Here is a 25,003-nt window from a genome sequence, read left to right as displayed (position 1 = left end):
ATGTATATATTTTTAAAATTTTATATTTTTGCATTAGCTTTCTACAGCTGCCATAACGAAGTATCACAGACTGGATGATAATTTGGGAAGCTAGAAGTCTGAAAGCAGGGTGTAGGCAGAGTTTGTTACTTCTGAGGCTTCTCTCATTGGCTTGTAGATGGCCATGTGTTCCCTGTCTTCACATGGTCTTCCCTGTGTATGTGTGTGTCCTAATCTGCATTTATAAGGACATCAGTTCCATTGGATCAGGACCCACCCCAATCATCTCACTTTAACTTAATTTACTCCTTGAAAGTGCCACTGTAAATACATTTAATTTTGAGTTGATTGATTTAGGACATCAACATATGAATTTTTGGAAGATACAATTAAGTCTATAACAATATGAATGTATGTTATATTATCATTTTCAGTAATTAAAGTGTTGGACTATGTCAAATTTCAATTAGTAGAGAAATAATTGGATAAAATTATAACTCATCTGTACTACAAGATATTTTGCAAAATTAAAAAACATGATTTTTATTTATTCATATTAACGTGTTTGGATATTTATGGTATATTGTTATGAGAATAATGTAATAATTTTCTTACAGGGAGGGATGCATTCCTCTCTTTCATTTATTAAAAGAAGCTTGCTTTATTCAATCTAGTCCAAACATTTAAATTATAAAAACTATACATTTCTTCCCATTAATTTATTTGTTCCTAAAGTTCCATAAATAAGAAAAGAAACCAACGTTTTAACAATTCAATTTATCTTACTTCCTAGAATAACCAAAATGTTCTAGTGGACAAGTTAGTTATTAAAAAAATACTATTATTATAACTATATAAATGGCAATTCAATAGTAATTGATAAACATGGTAGTATAAAAAAAAAACACTTTAAAAGTTCTTAGGAAACCATTACTTTTAATTTACAACTAAACCTCAAATTTAGTATGTAATGTTTATCAAATTTAGTGACAAATTTTTGGCTTATATTTACTTTATAAGCTAACTCACTGTTATTTTATCTAATATTCTAAACAAATGTCCTGTTGTAACGAGAAAAAAATTAGTATATAATTAATATATACAGAAATCAAATATAAAAATATATGAAAGTTGTAAAGATTAAAATTAATACATATTTTAATTAAAATACTTCAGAAACAAAGAATTGTGAGTTATTTTATCTATGTTATTGTTTCTGAATTCATTTTGGTATGTGAATATGCATAATTCATAGTCCATGTAGTTAAATTAAGATTCACTTTAATATTAAAAAATGAAGCTGTCTTTGCCAAATGAAAGAAATTTTAATTCTATTTTAGTTATATTTTTCAAAGGTGTCTCTAACATGATCGACTGATTAATTGATAAGCTGTAATTATTCAATGACTAAAAGTAGGAGGAAATTGCTCTTTGTATGAAAATAAGCCATTTCCTTTCCATAGCATGTTGGAACATGAGTGCTCAAGTGTCAATATGATTCAATTTTCAAAGTCTTTTTTAAAACTTAAGTCATATTGTCAACCACAACTTTATAAGAAAACTGAGCTTTAAAGCCATAAGTTCCTTTATACAATGAAAAGACCTTTGGGAACAGATTCTGATATTTTTTCTGTCTCATCAACTAACAGAAAGGAATGTTCTTTTTACTGCTATTGGCAATTTTATCAAGGTTTCCACCAAAGAAAAATTGAATAGATTTATAATAGAATTACTTTTCAAACAAACTGAGTTGAAATTATGCAGCAAAGCAACAGTAGTTCTGAAATCTCGGAAAACGTTAAGAAATGTTAGTGGAAAAACTAGTGGCTGATGACATAGGCACATTCGTATAAAGAAAATGTTTATGAAATGATAGAAGTAAATTTACTAGTAAACAAGCAGGTTCATACAGGCACAGTATTGAGTGTGTGTAATTTTGTGTGTAATAAAATGATAACCAAGAATACTTAAATCATAGCTTTCTTAACATTGTGAAGATAGTTTTTAAACAGAGTAAGAAACTGAGAAAGATGACCAAACATGAGACCAATAGAAGACTGCCCACAACCAAGCACTATGAAGTCAGGTGTCTCTCCTTCATTCTTTGTATACTCCTGGTTAAATCATAATTAGGTTTATAGGCTTTGAAATCGAGAATCTTAATTCATCCTCAGAGATGTGTATCCATCCAGTCTCATCAGCTTAAATTTATATCGTTCAAGAAGTTCCAGGAACCAACCAGCATTTCCGGTTTGTACCACCCTGAAATTGTCTGAACACTTTACACCATTTAATATGGACTTAATTCTCCATTTTTCTCTGTGGACTTTATGTATAAAGTAACCTCGCCCTCTTTCATGCTGTCGGAGATTTGGGCTCAAGTGTCTCATAGGCAGAACCATGTTCTGACATATATGTTTTCATGAAAAACTTTGCACAGAAAAGGTACTCAAAACACTCTTATTTCCCATCACTCACTGTGTCACTTTTAAATTGCCCATCACAGAGGTTTTGTCCTCTCTTGGCTGGAGATTCAGTCTCTCACATCACCATCTGCAACTGCAGCCAAGTTTGCCCACAATGCCAAGTTCAACTCCGCGACTCCAGACAAAGTTTGGAAATGCCTCAGTTGAGGAACCATTGAAGAGCCCAATGCAATGGGGTTACTTGAGGGTGTTTATTATGACTGAAAAGATTCCACTGAAACATATCATCAACACATACCATCTGGCTTCTTGGTTTATATTTCAATACATTGTATTATATGTGACAGGGCACATCAGAGAAGGAAAACTCTGACTCCAAAAAACCTCCGCTGCCTTGCGGCATACCTCTTCAGGGGAAAGGCTAAGGGAGTAAACCCCGACAGAAAATCCGGAGCCGGAGTCCCTAAGGCGGTCTGACGTTGTAGTCAACACCGGCAACTCCTGCGGCGCACCTGAACCCAAGCTGTATCGACTCCGTCTTTCCCTTGGACCCTTCAGCTGCGAAGAGAGGGGGGGTCTGCTGCATGGGCAACAGCAGACCCTCCATATCACCCTGCCCAGGCTCTGTAGCTTCAGCTTCACTGGAGAGGACACTCCAGCGTCATCGCAAGATGTCGATTCAACACGGGAGGAGACAGATACCGTGTCACTCCCGAGTCGGACTGCACAACCATTCTTGGTGGTGCAGATAGACACTTAAGAAGCTACACCATCGTCTCTCGAGACAGACGGCTGCCGACGACGACGATATGTGACACTGAAATGGCATTATTTAAACAAGTGTGCAAATTTTCAATAATTATTGCAGGCAATCTACCCATTGCACGCAATATTCACTGATGTACCATTAGGTTTATTTGATTTTCTGTAGAGCAGACTTGGCCATAATGTATCACAACACCAACTTGTTTTTCTACAAAGAAGTAATTGTTATAGTAATAAGACAAATAGATCTGTTAGCCTATAAACAACTTTTTTTTTTTTTTTTGCCTAGCATTGATGATAACCTTTAGGTTATGATATCATAGAGTGGGTTTCATTTGGGCCACTTAGAATAGGCAATTTTTAGGCTAGAATTCATGGAAGGAAGTACAGTATATAGAGTACACATAGAGTCAGTCTTTCAACAATACTGCCAACATTATTCATTAGCCCAATAGACAAGTGAAGAAAAAAGTTGTAATATACGTATATATACATGCAATGGAAGATCACTTGGCCATAAAAAATAATGAAATCTTACCCTTTGTGACAGCAAGGATTGACCTATAGAGTATTATGCTAAGTAAAATAAGTCAGTAACAGAAAGACTAATAACATATGATTTCCCTCATATGTGGACTCTAAAGAACAATATAATATTAGCAATATAAATGAACAAATAAAAATGAAAACATAGATACAGATACCAAACTCATGGTTGCCAGAGGGGAGGTTGAGTTGCAGGACTGGGTAAAAAGGGTGAAGGTACTGAGAATTACAGATCGATAATTACAAGGTAGTAATGGGTATGTCAAGTCCAACATAGGAAATATAGTCAATAATATTGTAATAATCACATATGGTGCCAGGTGTGTAGTAGAAATATCAGTGAGGGCATTTTGTAAAGTATATGAAACTAACATAGGATAATAACCCTGAAACTAACACAAAATAATATCAAATATAAAATGCAATTTAAAAAATCAAAATAATGATGAAAAGCAAATTTAAAAACAAAACTACTATTTATAATAGCACCAAGAAAATCAAATACTTAGACATAAAGCTAAAAAACACAGTTAAAAAAATCCTTGAATCATGAAAGAAAGAGTCTAATCAACATCCACAGGACATATTTTTAAGAACCTCTTCTGCAGCAGGGCCTTTGGGAAGCATTGACATGGGTGATGGGAAAGGCAGACTTGGGTGCACACCGACATCTGTAGATACTCAATATATTATCATTTTAATAATTTGATTAAACTAAATATACGACCAAGGATTTAGTAATAGTTACTGTTAGAAATGATAGTGGCTTTTAGTTAAAAGAAGCTTACAAACTTGAAATGGGAACATGGAAGATCTAATTAATAAATAGTGTTCTGTATCTTTATCATTCTTCAGAAAAGGTTTGCTCTGAGAGTAGAATCAGAAAAAAAAATACAGCAGGACAGAGATCATAAGCAGGCAGGCAAAACTAATAACATGCCCATTTACTCAGTATGATTTTTTACATTATTTTTATAAGCAAGATTATTTGAGGTTGATTACTCTTCATCTCAGTGGGGTGAATGACAAACTCTCAATGTTAGATGATACTTACAGAAATTTTTGAAGAATAAATTTACTCCCATTATATCGTCGTCGTCGGCAGCCGTCCGTCTCGAGAGACGATGGTGTAGCTTCTTAAGTGTCTATCTGCACCGCCGAGAATGGCTGTGCAGTCCGACTCGGGAGTGACACGGCATCTGTCTCCTCCCGTGTTGAATTGACATCTTGCGATGACGCTGGAGTGTCCTCTCCAGTGGAGCTGAAGCTACAGAGCCTGGGCAGGGTGATATGGAGGGTCTGCTGTTGCCCATGCAGCAGACCCCCCCTCTCTTCGCAGCTGAAGGGTCCAAGGGAAAGACGGAGTCGATACAGCTTGGCTTCAGGTGCGCCGCAGGAGTTGCCGGTGTTGACTACAACGTCAAACCGCCTTAGGGACTCCGGCTCCGGATTTTCTGTCGGGGTTTACTCCCTTAGCCTTGCCCCTGAAGAGGTATGCCGCAAGGCAGCGGAGGTTTTTTGGAGTCAGAGTTTTCCTTCTCTGATGTGCCCTGACTGGAAGATCGAACCAGCGACACTTAGCTCGCAGGCCGACGCTCAATCCACTGAGCTAAACCAGCCAGGGCCATCCCATTATATACATATTTATATATAGATATAGATTCATTTAAATACACAGTTTTCATAAAGATGATTTCCTGTCTAAAATAAAACTTGCAAAGAGAAAAAGACAAGGGACTATATTGTGTTATTGGGATATATTATATAGGTATATAATTTTAGAATTTGCCCTTTAATTTAAAAATAAAGTTAAAAAGTGGGACATTTTTAAACTTAACACACTAGCTCCTAATTACATTTCTCAAGAATCAGTAAACAATCATATACTAAGTGAGGATGTGGGAGCTTAGTTTTGTGTATATTTCCTTGTAATTCACTCACTCGTTTTAAGGTGGAACAAAATACTCATATAAGCTTGGTGTAAAACAGAAAGAAAATATCTTGCTTCTACATCTGTCTTGGTACTTTTTTCACTTTTCATCGATATATTGCATATTAGTAAAAGTTAAAGTTGGTAAATTTGAAGTACTATATCAAAAGGAAGAAATATTTTATCAAACATTTAAAAAATAAAGTGTGTCACTAGCTTAGCTCAAAACTGGAAATGAGTAAAAGGAAAATATTTTTTAAACAAATGGTTGTTTTTTAGAGAAATGTGGTATCTCCATTAAATTGCTTTCTCTTACTGTAACCATATAAATTATACTAAAGTTCTATAGCTACATGAGTGCCTGAATTTCACTTTTGGTAAATGAAAGTGAAGTGTTTTTAAATATCCTTAATAAGACATACAAATAAGTGTTATTGGTAAAGAAAGAATACACAGAGGAACAATCTTTAACATAATTCCCATTGAGTCCGATTTTTCAGCTGTTTAGACTTAAATTGACATGCTGATTTCAAAACTGCAGTTTCTTTTCTTCTATCACGTCAAGTTTTGTTGTTGTTGTTTTTCTGTACAGCTTATCTTTATGCGACCGCTCTAGGATGGATCAAGCCTGGATCGAGGGAAGCACTAGTGCTCTCCTATTGGCTGAGAGGAAACCTCCCTTGAGTGGGGAGGGGTGGGGGACAACCCTGAAGACCAGTGACAGGTTCATACTTGTCTAGGCTATTCAGTTACACATGAGACAGTGTGGTGAGAGTTGTGTGGTGCTCTATATAGTGAATTGTATTCCGAAGTGTAGTTCGAGTTCTTGTCTGTATACAAGGAGTTAGCAGAATGTATTCTTTTATTTACATACATACTTATTTTCTTTCCTTCAGATCATGTCTACCTCTGCTGTTTCTTGTTGTAAGTGCCTAAACAACCCTGATTCATTTTGTTCTATCTGTGGCAGTTTTTACCATTCTCAAAGGACAAACATCAGCACATTTGTCAGCAAGCCTATTTTGCATATTTTAGAGTAAAACTTGATGATCAAGATAAGTCTTGGGCCCCTCACAAGGTGTGCAAGCAGCGTGTCAAGAGTTTATGGATGTGGATGAAGGGAACACGTGCTTGGTATACTTATGGTTTGGTGAGAGCCCAGAGATCATTCAAGTGACTGTTACTTTTTTATAGTGAAAAAGTCAGGATGTAACAAGAAAAATAAATGTAAAATAGAGTTTCCTAGTCTACCATCAGTTATATGCCCAGTGCCTCATTCAGCTGAAATTCCAGTGCCGGTTTTAATTGAACTGCTCTCTTTCAAAAAACAGGAGTATGGTGAAGAACTAAGTGAGAGCAACGATGAAGATTTTGAAATTGAAGATGGCTCAGTTCGTAAGGGATTTGATCAGCATGAGTTGAATGATTTGGCATGAGATTTGGGACTACCAGGAAGGTTCAGAACTCCTAGCATCAAGACTGAATGAGAAAAACTTGCTTGAAAAGGGAGCAAAGGCATCCTACTTTTGATCATGAGAAAGTGCATTTCTGAAGTACTTTTGAAGTGACAGTGACTTTGAGTATTGCCACTACATACATGGTTTAATGGAGGAATTGGCAATTCCAATCTAGAACATAACTGAATGGCAACTGATCATCGATAGCTCAAAGCAGAACTTGAAGTGTGTCCTTCTCCACTATGGCATTTTATTTATTGCAGTCACAATTGGCCATTCAGTTTTGTGTGTGTGTGTGTGAAAAATATGGAGACATAAAGAGCCATTGATCTGTTGCAATATCACAAGCACAATTGTATCATCTGTGTTGACCTTAAAATAGTCTTCCTTCTTGGTCAGCAATTTGGATACACCAAGTATCCCTGTTTTCTGTGTATGTGGGACAACAGAGCTCATGATAAACATTGAGTGGAGTCAAATTGGCCTCCAAGATCTGACCTCAAACCTGATGATCCAAACGCTCTACATGAGCCATTTGTTGACAAAAAGAACATTATATTCTCACCTCTGCACATAAAACTGGGTCTCATGAAGCAATTTGTTAAGTTTTGCCAACTGAAGGAGACTGTTTCAAGTATCTCATTTTGGCATTTCCTAGCCTGTTATTTGAAAAGATAAAGTATCTTAATATGTATGTTTGGTAGCAGAACTTTACTACTTGTACACATTTTGAATAACAGTAACAATATATAGCCTTTATATGAATAAAATAACTCTAAATAAACAGTATATTCAGGTAATTGTTTTTTTCATTTTCCTTTGTATGTACATTTTGTATGATTTTGGGGACAAAAAGAGGGTATCCTGTACCTTAAAAAGTTGACGTGCCAGGGAAAACCTGGATCATTTTTGGATTCAGGTGCCAAAAGTTAGTCAAAAACAAGTGTCAGATCTAACTCAACGAAAATTGTGTACCCCATGATATACATTGGACTACATTAAGAGTAAGATGTTGGCTAGTGGTTACAAAGTATCCTTTATGAAAGATGAGTAAGTTTTGGATAATCAATGCATAGAATGGTGACTATAGGTAAAAATACTTGAAATTTTCCCAGGATGGATCTTAAGTATGCTCAGCACAAAATAAACAAACAAAAGCTAACAATGTAAGGTGATTAGCATGCTAATTAGCTTGATTGTGGTGATTATTTCACAATGTATACATATATTAAATCACCATGTGGTACACCTTAAATGCATAAGATAAAAAAATAGAATTCCTTGCATTGAATAACACTATTAGAATTCAGGTGATTGTACATACATTGAATACAGACAGCATCCATATGTAAGATGTGCAAATAACTTTTACTATTCAAGTAACAAAATGCAGAAAACATAAAAATTATCAAAAGACTTAGAATGACATTTTAAAGAAAGGGCTTTTAAAATGTCAATAGACATACGAAAAGGTATTTGACCTCATTAGTCACCAGGGGAAATTAAGTTAAACTCTCAGTGTGGTACCTACCATAATGCATGACCTATTAATGACAAATTAGACAGTAATACTAGAAGCAGGTGAGAATGTGTAATGGCTATAACTCTAATACTTTTCTGATGGGAGTATAAATTTTCACAACCATTATAAGAGTATTTTTGGAAGTACCTACTATTAGCTGAACATACACAAGACCGAAAGTCTGAAACTTAACTCCTATGTATATGTCAGGAGAAATTTGTAAAATGATGTATTCATATATTCAGCAAAATTTTGACAAAAATGGTACTGACTATCATGGCTCAGTTAGCTGGACGCTGTCCCACAAAGTGAAAGGTTGCTGGTTCAATTCCAGGTCAGGGCACATGCCTGGGTTGCAGGTCCTGTCCCATTTGGGGCAGGTAGGAGAGGCAGAAGCAGCCAAAAGATTTTTCTCTCTCACTTTGATGTTTCTTTCTCCCTCTCTTCCCCTCTCTAAAAATAAATAAATAAAATATTTTTAAAAGCTGATAATGTCCATAGATTTGTTATTATTTTTCCCAATATAGAAACAGCACAAATGCCCGCAAACATTAAATTATTAAAAGTGCTAGTATGTTAATAAAATAGAATACTATATAAAAATGAAAAGATATTACCACCTGAAACAATATAACATAGTTGAATCTTATAAAATAATATATAGCTAATGAAACCAGACACAAAATAGTGACACATATATTATATATGTATATATATATATAGATTACTATCATTATTTATATATCATTATATGTACACACATGCAGATACAAACATATGCAAGATACAACACACATATACATTGAGTTTAAAAATAAACAAAGAAAAACATATGATGTCAGAAATAAAATAGTGGTTATTTTTGGGAAAGACTAATGACTAGAATGATACAAAGAGGGATTTTTTGACGTGCTTGCAATATTTATTTCTTCATATGAAATATTTCAATATATCATGTAACATCTCACATGAAATATAATTAAAAATTATAGCCATGTATATGTATAACCACACAATAGAAAGTTAATATTTTGTGAAAAATGGAAGTAAATTTATACTGTAAAAATAAAATGTTCATAAGAGTAGAATAGGACATTTATGTCAATTCAGGTTGGAAATTAAGACTTATAGTACTTCTTCACATTTTAGGAAAAGGCTTGCTTGGAAAAGTAGAGCATAGAATTATAACCACAGAGTTAAATTATAGGAATCATGCATTCTAACTATGAATGCTGTCCAGACATTGATTGGAATATTACTTAGATTCATGACTCCCACCATCACCAAATTCACTGAAACAGAATTGATTTTCATTTTTAAGGATTATTTATTCAGTATTTATTTAGTTTTGTTATTCCTCAACAATTACTTACTGATAATTTTTTATGTTATATATAATTCTAGGACCATCCTGTAGACCTTTGTTTATTGGCACAGATGTAGATTAAATAACACTTTTCAATATTCATTTTAACTCATGAATCAATGGTAGTAAAACTAAAGTGTGATATATCACAGTAGTTAAATAAACAATCTATGAATTCAGACTTCCAGGGTTTGAGAACTCCACTGTTTACTGGTTCACTGCCCTGGGTAAAAATATTTAAGCATTTTATTTTTCAGTTTCCTTGACTATAAAATGTGGATAAAATGGTTTCTAGTGCATAAAACTTTTATGAAGTTTAAACAAATTTTATAAGTAAAACCATTAGAGCTATATCTTGCTACTCTGAAAGCCTGAGATCTGTTTACAGTATAAGTGTTATTTTTGATGTTACTCTCTTAATTCAGGCATATATAAATAAACAAAGTTACGTATTTCAAACTCAGAAAGATGATTATTTTCATTTTCATGAAGCTACATACAGACATATACATTTGTTGAAGTATAGACAGATGATATATAGATAGTTAAATTTATGATAGATATGTGCATGTGTGTGAAAATTTTTCAAAAATCTATGAAAAATAACTTATTTTTTACCAGAAGCTTAGTGAGATTTTTATTATAGTCAGTGTATACAAAAATTGTACTGTATTTCCTGACAATTCGGGCACTTTCACTGTCTCATCTCCCTCAGTGCACCACCATGTCGTTATGTGTTCCGAAGTTTATACTCAGGCAACAACTTTCTCCTTTCCCCACCAGAAGTTATTCAATTGCATTTCTCATTTCATGGGTCACTTACTTTCTTTGTTCTCATCCATGAAGAATAAACCTAACTTTTCTTATTGGATTAGAGGCAGGTAGTGTGAGTCTTAACTCTGTTAGGGATGTTGGTGTGTCACAGATGAATTGCCTCTCTTTGATACAATGTGAGCAATCTATCTAGTAAGTTGAAAAAAAAAATCCTGTTCCTGTGGCAGAAGAAACACAATTCACTCTGAAGAGATACTTCTCTTATTTCAAATGAATGGTGGCTACTGGTGAATGACAAATCCACAGTCCCTGTGAAGCTGCTAGTCAATTGTCTGCTGAAGAACAGACACAGATGAAAAAAATATATAGAGACTGTGTAGTTTTATCAAAGGGTGATTTCTCTTAGAATGAGTCAAGCTACTAAATGTGAATAATCAAAGGCAGAAAACTTTATTTCTCTTTTCTGTTGTAAATGAAATAAGAGAAAAATACAAATCTTACGATTTTCTAAATGTGCAAAAAAGAAAGGTTAGATGTTCAGGCTTACAAAAGTGTCTGGACACAAGGGTAGGTAGGACGATGACTATGTCCAGCTTGAAGCAGCTAGAGAAACGTGAGATCATTGCCCATTGTCCTCTATAGGATTATAAAGGATCTCAAGTCTGAGAGGAGGAGATTGTTATATTTTATTGTAATAAAAAATCAATCAATCAATCAATCAATTAATTAATTAAAATGATAATAATAATATAAGAAAGGGAGAAACTGGAGAGCTCGTATGCATGACCCATGGGCATGGACTGGGGGGATGAGGGGGATTGTTAGGGGAGGAGGGTGCTGGGCAGAGGGGAGCAAAGGGGAAAAAAATGGAACTATTGTGACAATATAATCAGTAAAATATACCTAAAAAAAAAAGTGTTAGGAAAAAGCTAATGTGGAGGCAACAGAGATGAGCTCTCTTTCTTTTCCCTATATATATGTCTGCCTCTTTCTTCTTCCCTTCCCTCCATCTTTCCTGTCCCTTCTTTTAGGAAAAAGTTCTGTTTTATTTTCTAGATAACATGTTATAATCAAATTGCAGAGGTCATTTTAGTGTTGATAAATTCAGAAATAGTGTCTGTTTGAGATTTAGGTAATACTTTATGAGTAAATAAATATTCAGTAAAGTAATGACTGGGTTTGTGGTTAAAAAATTATTTAAATGGTAATTTGTGACTTCCAGAATTTTTCAAATTTGATATAAATAGAAATTTACACTGTCATTAAATTTATTTATTTCAAAATATGATATTAACATAACTACATGTTTCACTGGATTTCTGAAGATTTAAGTGTGACTGCAAGGAGTTAAGATACATATGGACTTCCATCTGACTTAAGAGTTACTTGAAGTATTAAAATAATGTTATGTAAAGTACAGCTTTGCATCATTGGGATTTTACACAACCAAAAAGAAGTAAATTGAGTTCAAATTAATAAATACACTTTATTTTTCTTAAAGAAATAACTTATGATTATTTTTAATGTAATAAGATCAATTAAGCCTAGTGAACAAATATAACCCCAAATTATAAAAAATGTTATATAAGCAATTTTAAAATATTTACAATTGTAGTAATAGTAATATTTTTTAGAATTAATATTAAACTTGTATTTTAAAGTTTTTTTTAACCCTGTGTCATGCACAAAAGTTACATAATGTAAGTGGTGGGTTTTTTAATTAAGCATTTAAATATATATATTTGGATGGTAAATATTTGTCTGCCATATGTAAAGTGTATTACCCAACATTTGTGTGCATATCATCTTAGAGGAAGACTCGTAAAAAAATTATGAAAAATAGCTTAACTATTTTTGTTCTTTTTTATTAACAGCTCCATAACATTTTGTGGTATATTAAATACTACACTAAATAATTTAATACTTCTGAATGTTTTTTAAGTTACATCTTGATTTCTTTTTCTTATTACAAGGTTTAATTACATTATATAATTGTCTGATTATTTGACACAATTTTGCCTATGATATTGTTATATGTACTTTCTTTTATCTCTATTAATAAACACTTTGGACATTGTATTGTCCTTTACTTTGTTTTATCTCTCTTTTTTCCTTCTTTGTTCTTTTTATCCTTCCTTTCTTCTTTTTATCCTTCGTTCTTCTTCCCTTCCTCCTTCCCTTCCTTCTTTCTTTATTTGTTTTTAATTTGGAAACATTCTGATGCCATAAACATGGGCAGGAGCTACACAAAGCCAAAGCTGTCTTTCCTGCTCTCAGAAGGGTAGATTGAGTCTCATCTCAAATATTCTCAAATAGGAGTTGACAATCTCAGCTAAGGATCAAGATTGTTTGGTTACGAAGCTTTTGACATTGTTTTCAATGTCACAAGACCAAGACTTTCTTTACAGGGTGCTGCCCAGAGAAGTCAAAAGGAAGAATTTGAAGAGAAAGAAGAGTAAACTGTGTCTTGCTAAGATACACTTGCATTTAGCACTATCAATCATGATTCTAGAATATGTTTAGTTGAAATTCATCATACTAAACTGAGGACAGGCAAGGAACATGAACTAGGTAAAGGGAAAGCAAAGGGGAGATCTTTCAAAGACAATGGCCAAGGAAAAATGCTAAAAGTGGAAAAGATGTTATATACATTTCTTTCTTTCTCCCCAGTCTTCTAACTACCTGTTAAGGGTTTCACAGGTCATCTTGCTGACCAGGAAAAAAATTCCTCACTCTTGTATTTTTCTTCAGTTCATTAATTGTTCTACATATAATCAGCATCTTCACTTAATTTAATTTTTAAATTATATTTCTCTAAGATCTTAATTTTAAAAGAGCTCAATATTTTTTCAAATGTTATTTTTTAATACATAATTAAATGTTATTTATTTATTTCTACTTATTTATGGTACATTCTGTTGAATTTTTTTATATATTAATTTAGACCTCTCCTTTGATCTATGGATTATGTAGTAAAGTGGAAGTTTTCAAAAGGATTATATTTATTTATTTTTTTGTTTTTGATTTCCAAGTTATTTACCTATCTTTAGCTACAATTTATTTAAAATTTGATAATACTTTTTCTATTAATTATTAGATGGGTCAAGTATACAAAGAACAACTTCTTTGTAAAATTGTTATGAATTATTGAATTTATGAAAGAGTTTGGCACACAGGTGATTTGATGTTTTGCCAAGAAACTCTGCAAGAGATGTGATGCATGAGTGGGTGCATTATCATGATAAAGCCAATCACCAGTTGCCCATAGCTGTGGCCTTCTGAATCATCTGAATAGTTTCCACAGAGTAATATTCAAGCTTAATGTAAAATTTGATGCAGAGTCATTGCTCTACTCGCTCAGTCATTTTGAATGTTACAGCCACACAGTACACATGCTTACTCTATGGTGTTTACCATCCCCACTGATTAGTACAGTGAAGTCATCACTGTTCACACATGCACATTCCAGTCTGCTCTTTTTGGCTACCTGGTTACACAATGTCACACAATCCATTCTCATTGTATTGACAATGGCAGGACTTTTTCTGGACAGTCCTCATAAATTAGAAACTTGCATCTACACAAAGAAAGGTAAAGCACTGGAGAAGGAATAAGTGAAGGTAAGTAAAAGTACCTATTTTTCTTATTTTTAATTCATCTAACAAATAATGGAAAAATAGTAACAATACATTTGATTTTGTATGTTTATGTGTATATGTAAAACACAATGGTACAAGGCATAGGAGAAAGAAATTAAGAGTATTTAGTTATTACAAAGTAGTCATACTACCTGTGACATGGTAGAGTGTTTTTTGAAGGCAGAAATTAACTATATTTTTTTTTGCAAAATCTATAGTAATCACTAAATAATTTTAGAAAGATGTAACTGATATGCCAAAAAATAAGAGAAAATATAACTATATATATATATATATATATATATATATATATATATATGTGTGTGTGTGTGTGTGTGTGTGTATTTCTCAATTAAAAGAATAAATGGTAGAAAAAGAGTGTAAGAGAAATAGAAACAAAGAACAAGGGAAAAACAGAAAGCAGTAACAAATATAGTTGATAGGAACACAATGTCAATAGTCTAAATACAGCAATTAAAAATAGGTATCCCCATAATGAGTCAAGAAAGAAAAGAAGACTCATAATATGAGATGTATTAAAAACTCACATTAAATATAAAGATACATATATATTTAAACTAAAAGGATGATAAAAGATGTAGCATACTAATACTAATTAAAAATAAGCTGGCCCTAACTTGTGTGGCTCCGTGGGTTGAGCACTGGGCTCTGAAACAAAAGGTCACCAGTTGGATTCCTGGTCAAGCTGTGTGCCTGGGTTGTGGGCAAGGTCACTGGATAGGGGTGTGTGATAGGCAACCAATCAATGTTTCTCTTTCACATCATTGTTCCCCTCTCTTTGTCCCTCCCTTCCTCTCTCTCTAAAAAATAAAAAGATAAATAATAATATAATCTTTTTTAAAAGTAAGCTGAAAGTAGATTTACTATCCTTATTACTTTAAGACAGAGCAGATAGATATGAGCAAGGAAAAAATACCAGCAATTAAAAAATATATATTACATAATGATAAAAGGGTCAATTCTCTAAGAAGACATAAGGATTCTTAATTTGTATTTGCCTAACAACAGAGCTTCAAAAGAGATGAAGCTGAAAGGTGTACAAGGAGAAATAGATGAATCCACTATTATAGCTGAAGACTTCAATATTCCTTTATCAGAAATGGACAGATTGACAGGCAGTAAATCAGAAAGGACACAGCATAACTCAAGAACACCATTAAACAAATAGATATTACTGTCATCCAAGACAACTTCACCCACCAACAACAGAATGTACATTTTTCTCAAGGTCACATGGAACATTACACAAAAATAGACCATATTCTAGCCCATAATACACACCTTCACAAATTTAAGATACAAAAGCTATACAATGTATGCTTTCATCCTGCAATGAAATTAAGCTAGAAATCAATAGGAGAAAGAAAGCTGGTAAAATCCCAAAATACTTGGAGATGAAACAACACGCTTCTAAATAACATATACATCAATGAAAAAATCTCAGGAGAAACAAATTATTTTGAACTAAATGAAAATAAAAACACAACTTATCAAAAATGTGGGATGGGAAGAAGACTCTGTTGGGCCCAAGACCCCTGAATAGCGAGGTGGGCTCTGGTCCGGTGGGGAAGAAAAGCTTTGGTGGAGCCTTGGGGAGCCTTGGAATGGTTTATTGGTGTGGCGCGGCTGAGCATGCTGGTGATACACTCTTGCACCTACTCTACAGTGCCATGGGCTTATATACACTTGTTACACAAAGGTGGCTTCTAGAGAAGAATTACATCAATCATCGGAAGTAGTTACATCAGTAGTTATATAATAGCAGCTGTCAGCTACCGGAACTCAGCTGCTGACTCAGCTATCTGGAAGTCATGCTTTGGAAGTGGGCCCGACTCCATCTTAAGCTTTGGCTACATATCGCCAGGGGCCTCACCCTGTTGACCCTAATGGGTATCCCACCAAAGAAAATATACAGATTGCAGATAAACCTATGAAAACATGCTCCACATTATGTGTTATTAGGGAAATGGTAACTAAGACAATACACCACTATAAGTCTATTTGGAATAGCCAAAAATCCAGGACACTGACAATAAAGAATGCTGTATAGTCCAACTGTCTGGACTCCTGCTGATGAGGCTGAATTGTTTTAGGACAACTTTACTTTTATTTCTGTTGGTTGGCTTGATATCAGTTGGGGCAAGGGGTTAGGTTGGCCATATACCACTTCCCATTCAGCAAGCTAGTTCAAGGACAGCAACAGAGACGTACACCAAAATGCAGTGCCTTTCAAGTCTCTGTGTGTATCACATTTGCCTTTGACCAATTGGTCAAGTCTAGTTATCTTAACAGGCCATGACTCAAAAGGCAAGAAAATAGGTCCCACCTAATTATGGGAAGACCTGCAAAGTCATTTTTAAAGACCATCAAGAGGATGAAAAGAATTGTGGTCATTTTTGCCATTTATAATAATTACAAATTTATTTTGCAATTTTAATATATTTATTATAGATTTATTATAGATTCCTTGCTTTTGATTTTAATAAATTTATAGAGTTCTTTATTTTTTTTGTTCTTGTGTAAATATAATAATGACCTATATAAACAATAATCCTTATATACACTTCTCTCTGTTAATATGAGGGCATATTTATTTTTATTCTCTTAATCCTTTTTTCTTAAAAAGACAATGTAAGTAATAGGAGTGATAGCAGAAATAAATAACTTCATTAAATACACACACACACAAAATACTACATTTGAAATTATCAAGTATCTGGAAAAATTTTAATTTCATAAGTATTGATTATTTTGTATTTATTGAGAAAAAAAGGATATTCTTAAAAAACAAAAAAAGACACTCATATAGGCAAATGCAATCATTTTGTTAGTAGTTATTGTCTTTTTAAAATGCTTATAATTTTTAAACAAATTTTATGTTTTTTTCCATCAGTTATTGGTAAATTTCATGTCACCATGAAGAATAAATTCATTATATAAATATTGGACTGTTTAATTACATTGGTCCATCATTCAATTACATTTTACTATCTTAAAAGCTAGCAAAAAAATTGTCTTAGAAATGATAAACTGAAATAAATTATTGTTGATTTTCTTTGAAAAATATATATTGATGTCAGATTTTCTGCACTTAGCTTAAAGAATTTTATCATAATAGTGTCTTATCTTCAGCACAAGTTGTCTTACTTAAGATGCATAAGCTAATATATCATGTAAAGAATTCATAATAGCCATGAAGTGTCATAATTGGAATAAATAAAATGGGATGCCAGAATAAAATATAAACAATAAAATTGATTATTTAGTCCATCATTCATCTCATTAAGATGATGAGAAAATATAAATATTGTATTCTCAAAATGTTGATGTTTTAGATTGATCTATTAGGACATTTTCAAAGTATTAATTAAAGAAGATGCTTAAATTGTTTTACCAACTGTGCAACAGATGTAATAGAATAAATTCATTTCTTAAATATTACTGAAATGTCATGACTGGGTTGTGCTTGCGTACCTAGAAGATTAGCTGATTAACCCCTCAATGACTCAGTGTCACCCCAACTGAACTTGTTTATGATATCTAGAATCCTGGGGCAATAACTACTGCAAACACTTTAGCAGTTTGAACTTTAAGAATATCTTATTTAAAGTACCTTTTATGCTATGGGTATCAGGCATTGTCCAAGCCATGACTCTTTAACATACAAATATGAAAGGTAATGAATTCATGATAAGGTCATATAGCTCTTGAATTCTTCCTAGAGAATTGTTTCCATTGAAGTCTCTAAGTAAACCTGAAGTCTGGAAACATGTTTATTAAAATTGTACTTAAGTCAGTTAAGAAGAAAATAGGCAAAGGCTATCAGGCAAGACAAACCATCTTCCTTTGCTTGATAATAAATGAGTTAGGAGAATTGTGCATCAATTCTAAGACTCATAATAGTTAATGAAAACAAACTTCAACCTTATTAAGCAATTACATCACATGCCTTGGAAGAAGGGGAAGGAAGAAACATCCCTAGTGCCATAGGAAGGTAACATATTCACTACCACTGGTATTGAGAATATATTTTAGTTGTTCCTATTAGGCTAGCCAAAAGTTTCTTGTTTTCCTTTTTGCTTTAAATGTTTGCCCAAACTAATAAGAAATTACACTGGGTTTATTCAGTTTATTCTCTTCACCGATTCAAATGATTAGACTATGTGTCCTGGAGAAGGAAAACTGGAGACATGTGTTGTTGCTGGAAAAGAAAAGAAAAGAAATAAGGCAAGATATAATCAGAGGAGTGTTTGGCAGAGTCGAGGGCTGAACACAGGCCAAGTTTTGCACCCAGGACCAAGAACTGTAGTATAACTTTGAGGAAATGCCTTACAGTTTATTTCGACTGGCTAAATCACAGGTATTGGTATACAATCATTTCAAAGTTTTCTGTTCAATCCAAGGAGTGACAGGAGAAAAAAACAACTATTTTTCTGAATTGGGAGTGGGACTCAGAAGCGTCCATGAATGTAGTGGAAACTAGATTATTTCTGATGTCCCTAATCATGAGGCAGGGCCCCCACATTCCCACATGGCCTTGGAAAAGGAGTCTATTCCAACCACTCGGTGCACAAAATTCCTATTGCAGGTAACACATATTGCAGCTCCTGAAAATGTTACTATATCATTTAGTTATTTAATATTTAGTACTTATTCAATAATTATAAATATTATGAGTTCCAAAAGTGAAAATAGTACCTTATTAAGAAATTTTTTATTTCATCACAAAAAATTATAGTGTAAGTTCTATTTGTTGTTCATTTTTTTCTGAAGTATCTCTTCATATCCTTTGATTATATCTTAATTTATAAGGCTTAGCTATAGCAATGTTAGTGTCTATTTGCTGCAAATATTTTAACCAAGTATAATTTTTACTTATGTTTTTCTTCTAGATGATTTTGAGAGAATAAAAAATTGGACAATTTATTTTATTTTGAACAATTTTCTCTGTTATATTAAATGTCCCAGAATTAAAAAAAAAAAATACCACTAAAGCATCTAGGATTTCATTTTATATCTTCTTTTAAATGTTTATATATGTTTTAATTTTCATATGTATATTGAACAATTTCATATTTATTAAACTTGATTTATTTTATACTTTGTTATACTACATTCTTCCTTACACAAAAAAGCAATTATTCTCAGTATTTATTTTACACTCAAATGTTTACATGGACAATATCTTTAATTAAAATAATTTAATATAAGAATAATTTATAAGTATGTGCTTTAATTTCCAACAATTATATCTATGTATTTTTTCTATGAAGAAGATCAAGCATCAAATATTCTAGTGAATAACAGTGGTAACGGTGTAAAATCTTGTCCTGTATCTGTGTATTTCTTCTTTATGAAGGGAATTTTTGCATTTTACTATTGTGATATTGTCAGATTGACACAGAATGCTATTCTTTACTATGTTTGTAGTTTCTCCTTCTAGCTAGATTACATATGGCAGCCCTCATAAAGGAATAAGATACAATAACAATGATCATAATGCACAAGACCAAAAAAAATTAATTCGGGACCAAATTAAATGACAAAGCAAAGCCTAAAAGATCTATATTTTTTATATCAGGTCATTTAAGTTTAATGTAAAGAGAATATAAACTCAAATTTTATTTTCTTAAAAAATAAAGGGTTTTCATTGTTATTGGCTCAGCTGAAAATGATTAAGTTTGGGTATGTTGCAAAAAGTAACTAAGACTAAATCAACTTTTTTCTGATTTCCTTGGGAATTTATTCTTCTTTATTGGCTTCATCCTCTGAGTGACTGAAGCAGTTCTGTGCACCATATTAATACACCAAATATTTAAGAAGAATAAAGACAATTTGAGCTCCAGAGTTACCAGATAATGTTTTGGTTTTCACACTAATTTTTACTCTTGCATCAAAATTTATGCCATGAATAATGCATCTTATCCCATTGATTGACTTAGGAAAGTGTATACTGAATAAATCACTTTGACAAGATTGATAGAACAATCTTGAAAACTTGATTCAGTGGTTATGAATATTTTTATATTAGAATTATGTATGGACATAAAAAAGTATATCAATGCTAAGAATATATTCCTAGACCTACTGAATCAATGCCTAAAATTTTATTACTATTTGAATATCTCCGAACCTAGATATAAAATAATTTTTTTCAAATACCCTGTTGTACAGCTTGAATTGATAGTGGCCACAGGTTTTGTCCTTCAGAGATCAACTTTAAGTTGTGGATCAGATTTAATCCCATATCATTGAATACTGAAGTATGACTAGTGAAAAAGTAAACCAGTGTTGGAGGGAAAAATTAAATACCTGTTAATACTCATAATTTGTAGATATCTTATTTCCAAGTGGGGCAATGTATTTTCATATTTATATTTATGTCACTATTTCATCTTCAGCAATTAGTGCACAGTAGGTATGTGTGTTTAGTTTTGGAATTTTTTCAGAATCAATCTAATGTGCAGTATTTACTTTCCATAACTGCATTGAGTTAAAGTTTTACAAAGCTTTGTTGATTTTTTTGCATGTAAATTTTAGTAAGTAGTACAAAAAGATGTAATTGATGCAGTTTACAATAATTTCTCATGGATAAGTTTTTGTTTTAACATTCAATGAATTCTACCACATTCATGGGATGGAAATTTAAAATAAATTCATATTCATTTCAAAGTATATGGTTTTGAATTATTAACATATTAATTTATTCTCTTAAGAATGTACTTATTTAAAAATATGGGGAAAACAGAATGTATTCGTTCTATTGGTAGCTAGTGAAAAAAATGCTACATCAGTGTGAAGAGTTGATAACCACACTAAATTTCCTATCACATCGAAAGTACATTTTGCTTTGTGTGCTTTTTTCTTGAGGTCTCTTGCTGGGTAAACTGTTGTAAAATTCTCCAAGATCTAAAAAAGGCCTTGAATTTATTTTGCTTTAGTTGCAAATCTATTAATAGGATGGACAGAGAATTGTAATGCTTCATTGCTTTCAGCTGATGGAGGGGAAAGCAAAGACCTCTTACTTTCAAAGTGGCATTGAAGCAAAATTATCCCAGACTTTCAAATATGTAGTAACATAAAAACAGGCTTTCCTCTATTCCACAAGACCTTTGAAGGATGCACATCTCTTTAAAAATATGCAAATGTCTCTGAAGTTTAAAACTTTGAACAATTGCAGTTGCTTCAAATAGAGGAAGAATGGTGTGACTTTGTAGTTATCATCTATAATTCATGAATTACAGTTTGTATATAAAATTGAAGCTGTTACACAGTGGCCCAATAATGCTCACTAAGGTAAAAATTCTAAATTTCATAAGCTGACACAAACTTTCTTACAGGCACTCTATTATATAATGACATTGAAAACAATTTTATGAAAATTAAAAATGTCCAGCAAATACTTGTACCTGAATAAGTATAATATTGTAAGTGCCAATTCACATATTATGAATGATTTGGATATAAGATATGATTTCAAGATTCACATACCAAAATAATGTCAAATTGTAAAGTCTGTTCCTGAAAGGTAGTTTTATACCTATCTTGTGTGAACATGAAGTAAAAGGAGTAGATTAATTCAGTCTTTATACAAAACTCCACACATATAATTAATTTAGTTTATCTTATAAAGATATAATTTTTATATCTTCTTACTTTAAAGACTTTGACCAGCGTTATTTTAGGTTCAGTACAGAGAATAGTATCTGTGTGCAAAATAGTAAAATAAGAAATTTAAGCCAGCCACACAGAAGAAATTATCTATGAAGATAGAGTAGACCACATTAGAAGTAAGAAAATGTGGTAACATTACTTAATCATATCACCTCTATGGGCTATGGGGGAGGGGACTCTGGTTATTTTTCCCAAAACGAATATATGCACATACACACATAACTGCACATGTAGAATACACTTGATTCTGTATATTAAAAAGTCTATTTAAAAAAGTAATATAATTTCAAGACTTTGTAAGATGCCAAATAAGTTTTAATTTTTCTGTGAGTAAACTCAATGTCATTTCGTAGCAATATAGCGACTGATAAGGACTGGACTGTGAAGTGGAATTACACCAATCACAGATCTCACCTAACTGTGAAATACACCAGGTACTAATTTCCAGCTGCTGCTGCTGCTGCTATAAATTATCACAAAGTCGGGGTCTTCACAAACGTATCGCCTTCCAACCCAGCAGTCAGAAGGCTTAAAGGTGTAAGGGGACAAAACCAAGCTGTCAGAGCTGTGTTCCTTCCGGAGCCTCCAGAGGAGAATCCCTTTTTTCCTCTCCAGCACCCAGAGGTTGCCTGGTCCTCAGTTTCTGTCCATATTATTCTATCTCTGTTTCCATACCCTCATTATTTACTTCTGACCCACCGGCCATTTTTATATAAGCCGCCTTGTGATCGCGTTGAATCCACCTAGACACTCTGAAATAATCTCCCTATCCCATCTACCTTTTTTTATATTATTAACCTCACCTCAGCAGTGTTACTTTTCATCTTTTTTTTTCTGATGTTTTAATGTATCTTTGCCTTTCTGATTATTTATCTTCTTCCCTGTCACAGATAGATATGTCACTAGGAACTAGCATAGTTGGGTTAGATTATGTGTCTTTAGTAGGGTCTCATTTTCTTTGATGCAGCTGGTACATATAGTGAAGCTGACAATTAGGTCTAATCCTCTTCTTTATCTTTATTCTCCTCTGCTGTCTCATTTTAGATCGAAGTTACTAAATGTGCTGTCCTCTCCCTTCCTCTCCTCTCATTCTATCTCCCCCTACACTAGTATAATCACTATACTGCTTTCAATTTGAATGAAATACAAATCACTCCCAAATTTTCTCTCTCAGCAGACCTTTCTCAGAAATCTGAGAGTCTCCCTAAACCCTTGTTTCTTCAACAGTCATATCTAAAACATGATTATTAAGTCTTCACAAATTTAGTTCAAAAATGTAACCCACATCTCCATTTCCACCATAGCTTTGGTTGTTCAACCTAGAAACACCTCCGTCCCATACAGCAGTGATTTTCTTCTAATTAATTCTGTATTCAAACCTTTTGTTCCATGTTAAGATCAAAGTGATCTTTCCAAGGTGAATCTAGTTTCTTCCTCTGCTCTAAACACTTATAATTGACTCCAATGGGTATCAAGGTTAAGCTAAAAGTTTTTGTTCCTGCCAACTATAGCTTGTCCATCTCTGTAGGTTACTTCACAAGATTCTTTCTCTCTGAGGCTAGTCACATAAATTTTTTTTTGTTTTTGTAATAACCTACTTCTCTCTCCCATGTGACGTTTCACACATTTTCCCCCTAATCTTTATAAGCTTTTCACTGTTTTATTTTTTTTCAGTCATTATAATTCTTATTTATTCCTTAAAATCAATTTCTCAGTTAATATTCTCTGATTTCCTGCCATCCATAACTAGGGTAACCCCTTGGTTTTTTCCTGTAAAGTATTACATTAATTACATGTAACATATTGTTTTATTCATAAACTTATACACACATATACATGAATATAAGTTTTAGAAGAAATGAAAAAGTAAGACAGCTAATAGGAAAATGTGTATTTTAATTATAATTTCTATTGCCAGATTTATCCTAGAAAAACAATAGAGCATTTAGGCAAAGTCTATTTCCTTTTACCTGGATCCCTGACAGGACTAGGTGATAAATTTGTAAAATTGTTACCAGTAATGTAAAAACCTTACCAACCCGATACATATATAATGACACTTCTTTCTACTCATTCTCGCATTTTTGACTATATGACTCCTTGATCATTTTCTTTTTAACTTAAATATCAAATATATTCCCTGTATATTCTAAAATTATATCCCTTTTGACTTCCTATCATTTTTCACAGCATTATTTTTTCTTTTTAACTTACAAACAATGAAATGTTATATATTTAACTCATTACCTTGTTTGTTATTATTATCTTTCTAGAACATAAGCTCTGAAAACGGAAGTTTCCCTCATTTTTCTTATCATTATATCCCAACCTTAGCAGTTTCTCAAGTAACATTTTTAAATAAATTAACTAATGAAATCATTTTAACAGAAGAAATACTTTTCTATATTTTTAAAGATCACATCAAGACATACTTTTAGTTGAGCTCTAGAAATGATAGAATCTGACTCAGTATTTATCATCAACTTATAAAATTTGTAGGGTATTTGCAGTCTTGGGAGTGTACTAGTTACCACATCAGTAACACCATTATTCTTAAGTCAGATGGAGAGAACCAAGTCAAAAAATATATAAATATTTATACGTACTGGTTGTATTAGATCATAACTGCTTTTAGGCATAACCTTTCATCTTAAAGGATGGGAGACTTTAAATTACTAACAACTATTTCCATTATTTTTCTCATTATTTTCAATAAATTAGTTATTATGTTTCAAATACGGGACCAATTAGGTTATGTGGAGCCTAATGTTGAGTAGGGGAGCAATATCACTTCTCCGAGGATGCCAAATTGGTGTTTGGGATATTTATTCCAAGGGATTTATTTTATGCAGAAAACACTTCCTATACCAGAGCCACATAAAAGGAAGCCCCAAGGGTAGGTAGA

Source organism: Furipterus horrens, unplaced genomic scaffold, assembly GCF_987537825.1.
Source record: "Furipterus horrens unplaced genomic scaffold, mFurHor1.1.pri manual_scaffold_5, whole genome shotgun sequence".
Taxonomy (NCBI): domain Eukaryota; kingdom Metazoa; phylum Chordata; class Mammalia; order Chiroptera; family Furipteridae; genus Furipterus; species Furipterus horrens.
The sequence above is the reverse complement of the archived record's forward strand: the minus strand, read 5'-3'. Positions refer to the sequence as shown.